Source organism: Manis javanica, chromosome 11 (assembly GCF_040802235.1).
Source record: "Manis javanica isolate MJ-LG chromosome 11, MJ_LKY, whole genome shotgun sequence".
NCBI lineage: Eukaryota > Metazoa > Chordata > Mammalia > Pholidota > Manidae > Manis > Manis javanica.
The window spans coordinates 106,178,626-106,192,771 of record NC_133166.1 but is presented as its reverse complement, the minus strand read 5'-3'; the positions used below and the strand labels follow the sequence as shown (position 1 = coordinate 106,192,771).

The window sequence follows — 14,146 nt, the reverse complement described above, 5'->3', positions numbered from 1 at the left end:
GACAACATGTGTTTCTAGTTGCAAGAAAAAAGAAACAAGGTTATTAGTTTAAAAGGTTTATCTAAACAAGGTAACTTGATTGAGTTAAGTACAGAAGCTCATGGATTCAGACCATTCTTGTTAAATCCTTGTGTCTAGAAGAAAACCGCTCTGTTCTTCAGGCCATTTCTCACATCTTATTGTTCACTACTGTAAAATAGAGGAAATTTTATTTTCCTTCAAATAACGGAATCTGTGGGCGTTTCTAATTTTTTCATTTTTGCATGGTGATTCACCTCAGGCTGAAAATGCCTTTCCATTTTTGACTTTTCATTGTTTGCTCCATCACAAGAACCTTCTGCACTTTAAAATCTTAATTTGGATGGTAATACATTCAGTGTGGTTTCACAAATTGAGTTAAATACTTTAATCTGCTTTAGCAAATTCCATTCTTGTTCCTTCCTTACCCCATGACTGGTTATTATTTGGTCACAATCCCTTAACAGTAATAAATGTAAGCAACAGTGAATGCATGTTGCAAAAAAATAATCTTAAATTTCAATTTGACAGTATTATAATGTACTGTGGGAATGAAAATGATTGTATTAAAATAGATTAGAAATAGCCTGAAAGATTATATAGAGGTATATTGAAGAACAAAGGATTTTCTGTTTATTATTACAGAAGTTAATATTTGATTAATTACTCTATTATGGGTGGTGGGTCAATCAGTGTCAGGTGATAGCTGGGCTTAACAAAAATAACTGTCAGTTTATACTTGCTTAAAAGAGATCTACTCAGTTGAAAGGCAATACTGCTTAAACAGTGAGAAAATTCATGAATAAGTTACAATATAAAATGTTCCTCTTAGACATAGACCATGAATGAGAAATGGCTACATTAAAATTGGAGGGACATAGACCACAAAGACTGAGAATAGAAAGCACTTCCAAAAGTTTAAAGCATTATAAAATAATGATATAAAATAAGATACTATTATTATCATCTGAAGCAAGAAAATATATGTTCTCAAAGAGCATGAACATAAGCCTTTGCAATAAACTTCAAGTTTAAGATTTTTGCTCATGCTTTGTTTTTTATCCTTGACATCAATGTTCTTCTGAAAAACAGCAGTTCAGTAGAGGTGCTTGGAAATCAGGAATGGGGATAGCAGCCTTTATTATTACACTAAGGAGTGATTTCATATAAGCACAGGTCTGGAATTAAAAAAAAAAAGTTTGGAAGCCAGCGCTGGTTTTTGTGACCACTTGTGCAAATGTTGAAATCTTTTCAATATTAATTGCTTAATTGTGAGCTGTTCCTGAATTCTAAGGGGGGAAGGTGAAGGCCCTTATATGAGGATGCAGGTAGCCCCGTAGCAGGGCTAGAAACCTTGTCTGGAGCATTAACTATATAATGGCCCAGGTGGGTCAGAGCCTCGGATGGATGCTCTGGCAAATGGCTTGGATGCAGCCGGCGTCTGGGGTTGGGGGGAGTGCCGTTAGAGTCAAACGCGAGGTGCATGTTGTCACTCAGGGTTGTTATGTAATGATTACTTTGGAGGGAAAAGCATCCCACGGAGGCTGTATCAGAAGAGCCCTTGAGTAGACCGCCTGCCTGTGTGCTGTCGCCTCCTCTCCTGCTCTAACTCCTTGAGGGGAGAGACCCTGGATTTTTACCTTTGCATCACCACCACCTTCGTACTACTTGGCACGTCAAAAATATTTGAACGACTTACAAGGATTGAATAATCTGGCAAGTTGCTAACTAAGCAGTAGAGATTTACTTCCTCACTTAAGGTCATCGGTGATTCTCATAGTAGAGAAAGCTGCTCGCAGGTGCCAGTCACAGATTCTCTTTGGGTAAGAAAACAACCAAAGAGAGTTCCTGGCCCCTAATTTCTGCCTCTTAAACATTCTTGTCTCTACACGTAGAGTTTCTGTACTTTTTATAGGGTTGAGTCATCCAAAGCTCATACTGCAAGCCTGGCTGGCCTGTTTCTCTGGAAGGAAACAGAGACGTGTGCCTTTTGGATTATTCCTAACAATAACACCTCAGAAAAGCATCACAAATATTTCTGGATTAGGATTAGATTTTGAAAAATGTGAAGCGGCAGTGTTTCCTGAGTCAGATAAAATTTTACTATGAATATGGCTGATGTGTCTTCTCCTCACTTGCTTTCTGTAATTGGTAAATATCGCTTTGTATGTAATTTCTGAATTTAAAATTTTCATCTTGTTAGTAAAAAAAAAATCAGTATGTTGTTTACCTTTCAATAAAAAAAACACATATGTTATAATCTGAATGTTTGTGTCGCCCCAAAATCCAATGTGTTAAAATCCTCGTGCCCCATGTGATAGTACTAGGAGGTGGGGCTTCTGGGAGGGGCTTGCTCCTAAGTGTGGAGCCTTTAGGAAGGGGCTTAGTGTCTTATGAAAAGGGGGCCCCTTTCCATCCGGCATGTGAGGATACAGGAGAAGGAGCGGTCTATGAATCAGGCGGTGGACCCTTGCCAGACGCCCACTCTGCCAGCATGAAGATTCTCAGACTTCGCGGCCTCCAGAACTGTGGGACACAAATGTCCCTTGCTGATAGGTTTCCCAGTCTGTGGAATTGTGTTACAGGAGCCAGGAGGGACTACGACACCACAGGAGCTTAAATGTGTGAGACAGTAGGATATGGAATTGATTTCCTTTTACAATGTAAAAATTGAAAAATAAGTATAGTACATAATAACTTTACCTCACTTTGCTCATGTTCATCTTACATGTGATGACGACAGAGAAAGAGTGAAACTCTAGGAACAGCAACATAATAAGAAATATTTATCTGGTCTCTGCCCCCGGTTCCTGGCACAGAGATCCTAAAACCCCTGGGCTTGCCTGAGTGATGGGGTGAGAGAAGCGTCTTGTTTAGGATGAGCCCCTCTTGACCACACCTGAGTTTAAGCTAATGAGGGTGACTGAAAAGCTTGAAAGGATGGGATTCAGGGGGATTGGCTGTCAGGGGAACCAGCCAGGCGATTAGAAAAGACCTTTCGGCCCCACCCCCTGACCTCTATGGACGGGAGAGGGGCTGCAGATGGGCTTAATCACCACTGGCCAGTAGTTTAATCAATTATGTCTAGGAAATACAGCCTCCCGAAAACCCCTGAGCGACAGGAGCCGAGAACTTCTGGGTTGGTGGACACATCAGCGTTCTGGGAGGGTGGCACGCCTACGGGGGACACGGCTGTCCACGCCCCTCCCCACACCTTGCCCTGCGCGTCTCTGGTCTCTGCCGTTTGCTGCTCCCGGGTGGCGCTCTCTAACACGCTGGTGATGGTAAGTGCTTCCCTCGGCTCTGCGAGCTGCTACGGCGAACCATCAAGCCTGCAGACAGAGCTGAGGGGACCCTAGATTGACAGCCGCTTGGTCAGAAGTACAAACACCTGGAGTTGCGACCAGCATCTGAACTTGGGGGCATTCTCACCGGGCTGAGCCTGTGAGTAGCCTGCACTGACTCTGGGTAGTTCGTGTCAAAATGACTTAATGTGGGGGAAAAACCCACACATTTGGCCTCAGAAGGGTTGTGAGCAGAGAGAAATACTAGTGTTTTTCTTTTGGGGACCAACTTATAATTCTAAAAACTTGTATATAAAAGAAAGAATCAAACAATGTTTGATTTTTGTCTTTCCTGTACAAACTGTACCTAAGGGTAACCATTAGTTGATGCAGTAAAGTTCCCTTCTAGAGAGATATTTCAGCTAATGAGTGAAGGAGGCAAAATAGAGTATCACTGGGCTGCCATCTCTAATGAAATAATGAATGCAAGCAGAGACCATCAGCGGCTGCTACATGCCTTAGGTAAGAACTGACCGGGGATTTTATGGCGCGTGATTCCGCCTGGCATTGCCTGAATCCACTGATCAATCTTAGCATCACAGAAAGAGATGACCAGATATTTTGTGCCTGTGACTTTTGTGTTGCTGGAATTACACAAAGCCACTTACAAAGTATTCATGCCAAAAAACTGAACCTAAATCTGTCTAAGCCTCTAGATGTATCAATGCACAGAAACCGTAAGAAATAGAGGAGCCTTAACAACATCAGTGGAATGCAATTAGCAAAATTCAGACTGTGGAAAAACTTACAGGAAAAATACATTTCAAGGGAAAGAAAGTGACAGTCACTGGAACACAGGAGAAACCCACAGTTTAAAAGAGACATGTAAACGCAATGTGCTCCGTGACCCTTCTTCGGCTCTTGGTTTAAACAAACTAATTATGTTAAAAAAAAAAAAAACATAAAAAAACACCAAGAAGCCTCTCCCTACAAAAGGTAACCACAAGATCACAAATCCCACCCACTCCCATTGATTTTTGTTGACGTAAACCCTATAATTAAAGGGGTGTACCTCTCGGTTAAGCCTTTTTGTTCTGAATGCTCCTAAAAGTCAACACAGCTCATCAATCACTGATTTTCAAACTTAACTGAGTTTATGAGCTCGTTTCCCAGGGGCAGGTGTCAGTGAAGAACCTAAATCTTGAAGATGATGGTTTTGTTGAAAAGTCCCCAGAAAGGGGGAGATGATGCCGAGAAAGGGGAAAAACTCAGAAATCAAGTCTCACCCTCTCCTGAATTTACTGAGCTCCTGGTCTTGGCACGTGTGGTTTTCCTGGAGTCAGAGGCAGACAGTAAGCCAGTGGAGGGAACTACAGCCCAGCTTGGTGGAAATGGTGACATTTCAGCTCTTTGCTTTGCCGTTGCAGTTTTTCACCCCTGTATGTTTGAATATGAATGACTGCGAGTTTAGAAGACCAAATATTCCAGGCGAAACCACGAAGCCAGGTTGTGTGCTTCCACGCCGAAGGAACGAGACAGCCTCCTGGCCTCCCAGCTCCCCATTCCCCAGGGTCGCTTTCGAATCAGTGAGAATGCTGAAGTCCAGATCTGGGGAGGAAAGGCATGCATCCCTTCAACAACGTCCCCGATGAGTAACCACTCCGTTTAAACACCTTCAGCCATAGGAGATCTCAGGCACATTCCGTGTCTGGCCAGTGATCATTGTCACGAAGCTTTCCTGCTGTTGTTCGGGGAACAAGTCCGCCCGTTCCCCACGACGGTGATTCGGTTCTCGAAGCTGGCTCTCTTCTTTCCTCTAAGATGCCGATTCTTACCTGAAGGGCAGGGAATGTGGAGGGCAGAATGAGGGGCAACACTCCTGCGGGACAATCTTGGAGCAGGAGAGGCTGCTGGTTCGGAGAACCCCCGGCTGCTCCTCAGACGCCGGATGCCCTCCTAGCTCATTCCGGGGCGACCGACAACAGACACGGCAGTCTTTACACAGTCGCCTTAAAACCACTCTCTCCTTCCCTCCTTCCTCTTTACCACCACTACTCCTACAATTGTGAAACATGAAAAATTGGTCACAATAAAAACAGTGATCATTATTTTTATAAAAACCCAGTCTTAAATCTTCTCTTCCTCTAAACATTTCTTACTCTATGAGATATTGATAACATGTATTAATTATATGTTTTAATATGTAATATTTAATGAAGTATACATTACATGTTGATGCCGGGGTTCTTGTTTGTGGAGTCGAAGAATGAACTTAGCAAACAGTCAAGGTCGGAGAGCCAGGGAGAGGCTTCTACGGAGAGATGCATTGAGAGCACAGACAGAGCTCCTGGCTCACGCCGGGAGGGGGGACGAGAGAGACCGGGGTGGTGCGTTGTCTAGGGGGTTTATAGGCAGTTGAGGACTTTTGGGAACTGAGGGCTTATGGTGTGGACTTGTACCACCTGCCCTGCCCTCAAGGTGGGCTGGGTTGTTGTCTGTCTGCTAGGGCTGTTGACAGTGAAATCATGGGGTATGCTGATACCCTTGAGGAATGCTCAAACATTCCAGGCCAAGTTGCCCCTGACCTTTTGACCTTTAACTGATCTCACTGAAGATGTCTATATTCCTAGTCTAGTATCTTTACCCTCGAGAATTAGTGTGACCTTGACTTTGAATAATGCTGAACATAGAGTTTCAATAGGGACTTTACATTGTTACATTGCTTTGACTGTAAATACCCTGCCCTGCTTTTTCCGGAGGCCCCCACCCTACTCTGACTACACCCACGGTCCCTGTCTCAATGTTTTTATTAAAATATATATTACTATGTATATTGTATGTAATAATATATGTTATAATTACTATTAATAGTATATTATTGTTAACATATTATTATATGTTATAATATAAACAAGTAGCTTAACCCACTTTCCTTTTCAGGATACAAGTTGAAAATTGCATACTCACCTCTCATTGGTTAGGACTTTGCCATATGGCTACACCTACCCGTGAGGGAATTGGAAATGTAGTGCTTATTTCTTCTCTAGCCACATGCCTGGATAAAAAACCCCTTCCTCTGGAAGAGGGGAGAAGGCACAGTGGGGGACTACTGACAGTCTTTCCCACAAGAACCTAAATAGAAACTACACAAAAATATATAATGAGGGTAAGAGTTCCACTGAAATACCCCAGTGCAAGTAATATATATGTGATGGACATTTATCCTTAGCTGCCTAATGTCTGTGCACTCTACTTCCACTAACAGCTCTGGCTGTTATTTGGGAACCCATTCTTCCTCTCCGTTCACAGGGTTCTGGGGTGTACCTCATCCCCGAATCCAGAGGTGCTGTGGAACCTACCCCAGCTTGTCGGAACAGGACATTCCTTAGACAGCGGCCGCAGGTTCCGGGTGGGCCGTGACTTCATTTCAGTGACTAGAAAAGCAGACAGTCCTTTCATTCTGCAGTCATCTTGCTCCATGGAGTATGACAACAAAATAATTTTTTTTTAGCCCAGAATCCAGCTGTGTTTGGAGACTGCTGCACGCTGAGGCTTCTTAGCCATGTGATCAGGCAACTCCTCATCTGTTTTTCTTGTGTTTTGCTCTTTACATTAGGTTGTAGTGGGTTTGCCGTAACTTGTAATAGAAAGAATCTTAATACATTTGAGACTATTTCTAAATCTCTGAAATATAAAATTAGACAATAAGGAATTAAAATAATTTTTAAAAACCAAGTAAAATATCTGACTAGTTCATATATTTCAATGAAAGGGCTATTATCACATAGCAAAGATACACAAGGCGTCACTGGTCCACGTTGTACTTCCAGAATTCAAGAGCTTAAAAATTTGGTCATTATTTCTGGAATGAGAGGGGAGTACAAATAAGTTTTAAAAGGCACCAAGCCATTTCTTTCTCTTGCTAATAGGTTCTTTTCTAGGAAGTCCAGCTCTCCTTTCAGACAGACTTTATATTCTCATCCTGTGGTTCTTCAAAAGCATCAGCGACACTTCTTCCTACCGCTTAGAGTGAATAAATAATTCAGAGTAACAGAAGGCCAGATGCAGTATAAACAAACCACACTTCTTTCAAGTCCAAAGAAAATACTGAAGGACAATTTTATGGATTCCTGGATTGTTTCTAATAATGTCAAAATAATAACAAACACTCATACTTCATGTTATCTGTTTAGAAAAGTCCTGTTTGATCGGCGGGGTGGTGTCTGGTGTTCGGTCACATGCAGGAAGCCTCCTGGGCCCCTGCGCTGTGCGGGATACACGAACACAGGCTGAAGGGGCCAGAGGGTCTTCAAGGACATCTTCTCTGCAGAAGGATTATATCCAGATCACCCTGGAAACAAGCGGCTTATCTCTTTTCAAAGAGGAGGAAGAGGGAATTCCGTTCCTTTTTAGTAACCGTGTTAGTGCATAACAAGCCTCACAAAAGTTAATCAACTACATTTTATCCAAATCCTTTGGGCTGAAATTCTTCAGTTTTCTGTGGAAAAAGAGAGCTGCAGGCGGCTGCCATCAGTGTGAGAGCCCTTCATGTATTTGGACACTGATCAAGTCTTCTCTGTGTTGAGTGTGTCAATGCCTTTAACTCAGCCGGGGGTGTATTCACACCCTGGGGGACATTGGGCAAGGATGCAGACATTTTTCAGTTGTCACACCTGGAGAGGAAACGCTACTGACATCAATCTAGTGGACAGAGGCCACTTTACACATCCCACAGTGTTTACACACACACAATTATCACCAAATGCTAATAGTCCCATGTTGATAAACTCTGCTACCTTTCCTAATACAGTCTTATTTTCCAGACGTTTAATAATCATTTTAATTTTCTTTGAACCTCTTCTCAAACTGACATCATCCCAGTTAGATTCGGAGCTGTGAAGTACACGTGGGCCTGAACACCACTGAAAACCAAGGACAGGTTCCTTCGTAATCGCTCCAACCCACAACTCTTTAAAAGAATAACTTGAAGTGACATGTCCTGTGCGAAGGTTACAGACCCAGAACTTCCCCGGGAACCCAAAGGCTCCACTTCCAATGCCCGTGGGGTTTGGACGCACTCCAAGGGCGCAGCCAGACTTCCACTCACATAAGATCATCAGAATATGTGAGCCTGCTGGGGAAAGGGGAGGGCTGAGGGTGGGAAGCAGGAAAAGGAGGCCTGGGAGCTGTGGCCAGGTGGGGGGGGGGGGGCAGAGCAGTGAGAGGAAGGGGCGAGGGCGGGTTCCCAAGGCTTCGCTGTTACAAGTCGCAATGCAAGCTACCAAGAAAGGGGCTGAGTAAGGCCCCCTGGCCTCAGGTATATTTTACTGTGGCCTAGGGACACGTATTTAAGATAACTTTTGGTGAATTCTTAAGCTTCTGTAACTTTTCCAATGTTTGTTTCTAATCCCCTGTTTCTCAAGAATGTGGAGTCGTGAAGACCCTGAAATGAAAAGATGTTGGCTGGCTTCAAAAACAGCAGGAGTAGTTCCCTTTGACATTAACCTTGGCAAAGAAAAGGGTTTCCAGAAGAAAAACCACACTGGTCACAGCTAAGAGGAGAAGCAATCTAGGAAGAAAGAACGTCTAAAGCTAGAGTTGGAAAAAGAGCTTCAAGTTTTCAGCAATGCATGCTGAATTCTGTGTTACACGGAGCCTCCCTCATGAGAGGCTTTCATACATGGTTTTCTGATTTTGATTAGCATTTTGCTCCTAACTACTGCTCTTAAATTCAAATTACAGCTTTCCAGAGGATAAAATAAAAAAAGGAGAAGAAATATGCTGAGGTTTGCATGGAGATCAAATAACCATTCCATTCTAAAACCATAGATTCTGCCATTTGTTGAGTTTTTAAATTAATAAAAATATAAAAAAAATTAATAATTAAAAATTAAAAAAAAAATATAATTTAAAAAAAATAAAAAATTAAAAAATAGAATTAAAAAAAAAATTAATTTAATAAATAAATAAAAATTATAAATTATATAATTTTAATAATTAAAAAAAATAAAAAATATAAAATTTATTAAATAATTAAAAAATTAAAAAATAATAAATTAAATTAAATAAATATAATAATAAAATTAAAAAATAAAATATAAAATTATAAAATAAATTATAATTAAAAAAAAATAAATTAAATTTTAAAAAAAAAAAATAAAAAAAAAAAAAAATAATTATATTAAAATAAAAAAAAATAAAATTAAAATTATATAAAAAAAAAATAATATTTAAAATAAAAAATTTAAAAAATAAATAAAAAATTTAAAAAATAAAATATTAAATTAAATAATAAATTAAAAAAATAAAAAAAAATTAAATATATAAAAAAATTATAAAAATTAATAATTAATAAAAAATTATAAAAATAAGAAATATTAAAAGATAAAAAAAATTAATTAAAAAAAATAATATAAAAAAAAAAAATAAAAAATAAATAAAAAATAGTATAATAAAATTTAAATAAAAATAAAAAAATTAAAATAATTAAAAATAAAAAAAATAAATATAAAATAAAATAATAAAAAAAAATAATAAATTAATAAAAATATAAAAAATAAAAAAAAAATATAAATTAAAAAAATAAAAAATTAAAAAAAATAATAATATAAATAAATATAAAAAAAAATTATAAAAAAAATAAATAATTAAAAAATATTAATAAAAAAAGTAAAAAAAAAATATAAAAAAAAAAATTAAAAAAAAAATAAAATTAAAATATAAAAAAATTAAAATAAAAATTAATATTAATTAATTAAAAAAATTAAAAAATTAAATTAAATAAAAAATTAAAAAAAAAATATAAAAATAATTTTAATAAAAAATAATAATAATAAAAGAAAATAAATAAAAAAAGATTAAATAAAAAAAATAAAAAATAATATAAAAAATTAACGTTGGATTTGACATTTCTCCTACTTGATGTCTACATACAAATATTCACCTTGGAGAGTTTGAACAAAAATCATCTGGTTGGTTTGAGTTCTGCAAGGAATATGTAAAATGTTCCTTAAAATCTTAGTTCCAAGTTTGTTTTTATATTTGGATGACTCACAAAGACTTTATTTGCACACTCCATTTAGGATGAAAGATGATCTGGATGAATATGAAAAAATAATTTGTTGCAAATTTATGCACGAGGAAGACGGCAGCTTAGAGGAAAATGTTTCTCCCATTCCCTCCATGTCTCACTCCAAATGCATTCCAGCTTCTCTGCTGGGTCCGGGAGTTGGCAGAAGAGACCTGGGGGGTGAGAAGCACGGACTTAACGTGATGCTTTCTTCACTGTGGGCAGGACAGGAGCTTGGAGGGCAGAGTGGGATAGCTCTGGTGCAGGACCTGAGAATAGCGGTCCCTCGGAGTTGGCCCCCCTGATGGTGCCATGACAGTCGGCCTGCCAGCAGGTTGCTTTCTGCCCTGTGTTAGTGTACATATTGTCCTTGAGCCCAAGTTGCTGGGGAGGAGCCACACTGAGGCCAGGAGGGCTTGAGATCAGGGAGCAGGGGGCTTCCTTTCCTCTTGAGGACCTGTCTGCCGCTGTGCCATCAGACAAGCAGAGACCACTGTTCTTCCGCCCTCCAAGGACCACTGAGAGTCAAGCTACATCAAAGAAACCCACACCCAGAAAGAGAAAGAGCAAATCAAACAATCAGACTGAGTCCCTCATGAAACAGAGCTGCCAGAAGAGTCGGATAACAACTTGTACAGAAGGAAAAAAATGAGAACACCAAGGAGCTCTAAGTGCAGCATGAAAGAGACTCTGGAGATGAGCCATGATATTCAGACTAAAAAGGTACCAAAGCGAAGGCTATTGTTGAGACTCAAATTAGAAGCCTGAAAAATTCAGTGGAAGAAATACCTCAAATGACAGAACAAAAAAACAGAGAGAAATCATAATAAACAAGCAAACAAAAAAGATAAGAGATTTGGAAGATAGACTTAGAGGATAGGTTCTGGAGGAAAAGAAGAAGATGGAGGAGAGATAATAACAGGAGAAAATATTTTTGTGTAAAAGGAAAACCAGAGCCTAAAAATTCAAAAGGCTAAGTGCCAGGCATGATTAATGAGGAACATAGGCACATACTGATAAAGTTCTTGAACGTCAAGATAAAGAGAAAATCATGCAAGTTTCCAGGGGAAAAAAATGAGTAAACTACAAAGAAAAAGAACCAGATGGGCATGTGATTTATCTGCAACTTTGGAGGTTAAAAGAACAATGGAGCAAATTGCAAAGGACTAGAGATAATGTCTGAAATCCAAGAATCCTATACCCAGGCAAGTTATTATTAATCTTTCAGTCGAATGAAAGATATTTATAAATATATAAGGATTCAGAGAATATATCATAGACATACCACCAGTTGAGGAAAAAAGACTTGAGAAAGGGTGCTAAATAACAAATTGATCTAAACAGAGCATATACATTGTGTTAGTTATCTATGACTACGTAATGAATTACCCCAAGTTTTGGGGTAATTCATTACGTAGTCATAGATAGGAGGCTCTGCCTTAAAGTCTCTTAAAAAGATGAATTCATGATGTGGGCCAGGGCTGCAGCCATTTGAAGGCTTAACTGGGGCTGTGGGATCTGTACCCAAGGTGGGTCACTCACGGGGTGGGCAAGTTGGTGGCTATGGCCAGAGACCTCAGGTCCTCTGTATGTGGGCCCCCGAGGGCTGCTTGAGTGTCCTCATGACATGGTGGCTGGCTGGCTTCCCCAGAGCCAGCTATCCTCCCTCAAAAGACAGCCACATGGAGCCTTGGAAGTCACACAGGATTATTCTATTTCTTAGAAGCAAGTCACTACATCCAGTCCACGTTCAAGGAGATGGAAATTAGAAGTGTCAAAACATTTGTGAATGTATTTTAAAACCACAACATAGATAAAATAAAAGCTAATAGAATTGCAAGGAAAGCCTAATAGAAATTCAATTATGTTGAGAAATTTCAACATACCTTTTTCAGACTTGGACAAACTAAACAGAAGTAAGTAAGAAAATATGAGGAAGTGAATCAATACACTAGACTTAATGAACAGACATAGAGCCTTACATTCCTCAAAAAAGGGACACACATCCCTTAATCCTTGAAAGAAAAAAAGAAAAAAGCGACTCAATGTAAAAATATCTACTATATATGCAGATACCGTTTAAAACTTTAACATGTCAGGTGTTCTACCCATGTTATATGTAACAATTCATTTAAGTCTCATAATAACCCACAAAGTAGAGTTGCGTTAACTACTTGGGTTTGAATAAAACACCAACACACCCCTAGATTATCTTTGGTCCAAAGAGGGAATAAAAGGTGAAATAATAAATGGGAGTGGATATTCATCAATGTGCACTGATACAGCTACACTGACATTAATGGCTACCATCCATCCTGACTGCTAGGTGTTCACAAATACTGGTTTTAAATATTTTTAAAAGCAATACCACTCCTATTACAAACTATATAAAACACTCAGAAAAGAACACTGAATATTTAAGGAATACAGCAAAAAGCTGAACTCACAGGAAAACTAAATGTCATCATTATTAAAGAAAAGAAACAAAAATGAAAGAGAAAAATTAGAATTAAGAAATTCTAACTCATTCATTATTTAAAAATTAGCTAAGAAGTTAGAATAACAACTAAATAAACCAGAAAGTAAAAAGATGGGATTAATATAAAGATAAAAGCTGAACTTAGCGAAATAGAAAATAAATATAGTAGAAAGGATAAACAAATTCAAAAGCTGGGCTTTTAAAAGAATACTAAAGCAAATAAATTCCTCGTAGAGCTTGATTAAAGAAAAACTATAATAGGCCAAATGAGGCGTGAGAAAGAAAAATTTGCTATTTTTAGAGAAGAGATAAAAGTAAATTTGAGGTAATATAACCCAAATTAACCCCAAAAGAAACTGAAGGTCACCAGAGGAGACAGGAAAAGTAATCAAAGAGTTACCATTTAAAAGAGCTGAATTTTACAAATGTTAAAGAATAGATAAATACAATGTTATTTAAACCATTCCAGACAATAAAGAAGATGAAAATCTTCCCAATTCATTTTTTAAGCTGGCATAACTTTAATATCAAACCTAATTAAGATGTTGCAATAAAAAAAACAATTTATCAATATTACTATAAATTTAGCAATTTTTCATCAAGTGAGGTTTAATTTGGGAATATAAGGGTAACTCAGTTGGTCAAAAATGTATTAATATATACTTCTTTGCATCCATAAATTAAAAGGAAAAAATATAACTAGTTGCTGAAAAGGCATAAAATACATGAGCCATTTGTAATAAAACTTTAAAGAAGGTAGAACTGGAAGGATTTGATTACATAATGAAGACTAACCCAAACTAACAACTATTACCTAAAGTGTGAAATACTAAAACCATGTTGATTACAATCAGAATCCAGACCCGGATGCGCCCAATGTCAAGTACCATTTGATGTTTTCTTCGAGGCACTAATCAATAAAAAAAAATAGTTATAAATATTGGGAAAGACATGATAAAATTGTTTTTAGTGACTTGATTACAAACCTAAGAAATCCAAAATAATCTTGTTTAAAAAAAACTATTAGAATTAGTAAGAGCATTTGGTACATTATTTGAACAATTAGCAACTTTCCTCAATAGTACTAATGTATGCAAGAAAATGGAAATAGGAAAAAAATGTCCTTCACAATAATAACTTCATAAAATAACTAGCAATTGAGTTAAAAGAAACACACCCACTCTCAGGAACTGATAGAACTACCAGACGGAAAATCAGGAAGGGTATAGAGGATCTGAGCAACACAATCAACCAACCAACAGGAGCTGATTGAAATTCACAGAATATTCCACCCAA

At 38.1% G+C, this 14,146-nt stretch overlaps 1 long non-coding RNA gene across 2 annotated transcripts in view; it reads left to right on the top strand.

Moving 5' to 3' along the window:
• The window catches only part of LOC118969823 (uncharacterized), a 45,115-nt gene that overhangs the window by 15,268 nt on the left and 15,701 nt on the right, over positions 1 to 14,146 (top strand). Inside the window, exons 4-5 of one of the 2 annotated variants that reach the window (XR_005057644.2) lie at positions 8,184 to 8,427; positions 8,726 to 9,036. The exons of the other annotated variant lie outside the window; for it this stretch is intronic. This is a non-coding gene — a long non-coding RNA (uncharacterized lncRNA). Of the gene's footprint in view, positions 1 to 8,183; positions 8,428 to 8,725; positions 9,037 to 14,146 lie in introns of those variants that run through there. 2 annotated transcript variants of the gene reach the window in all.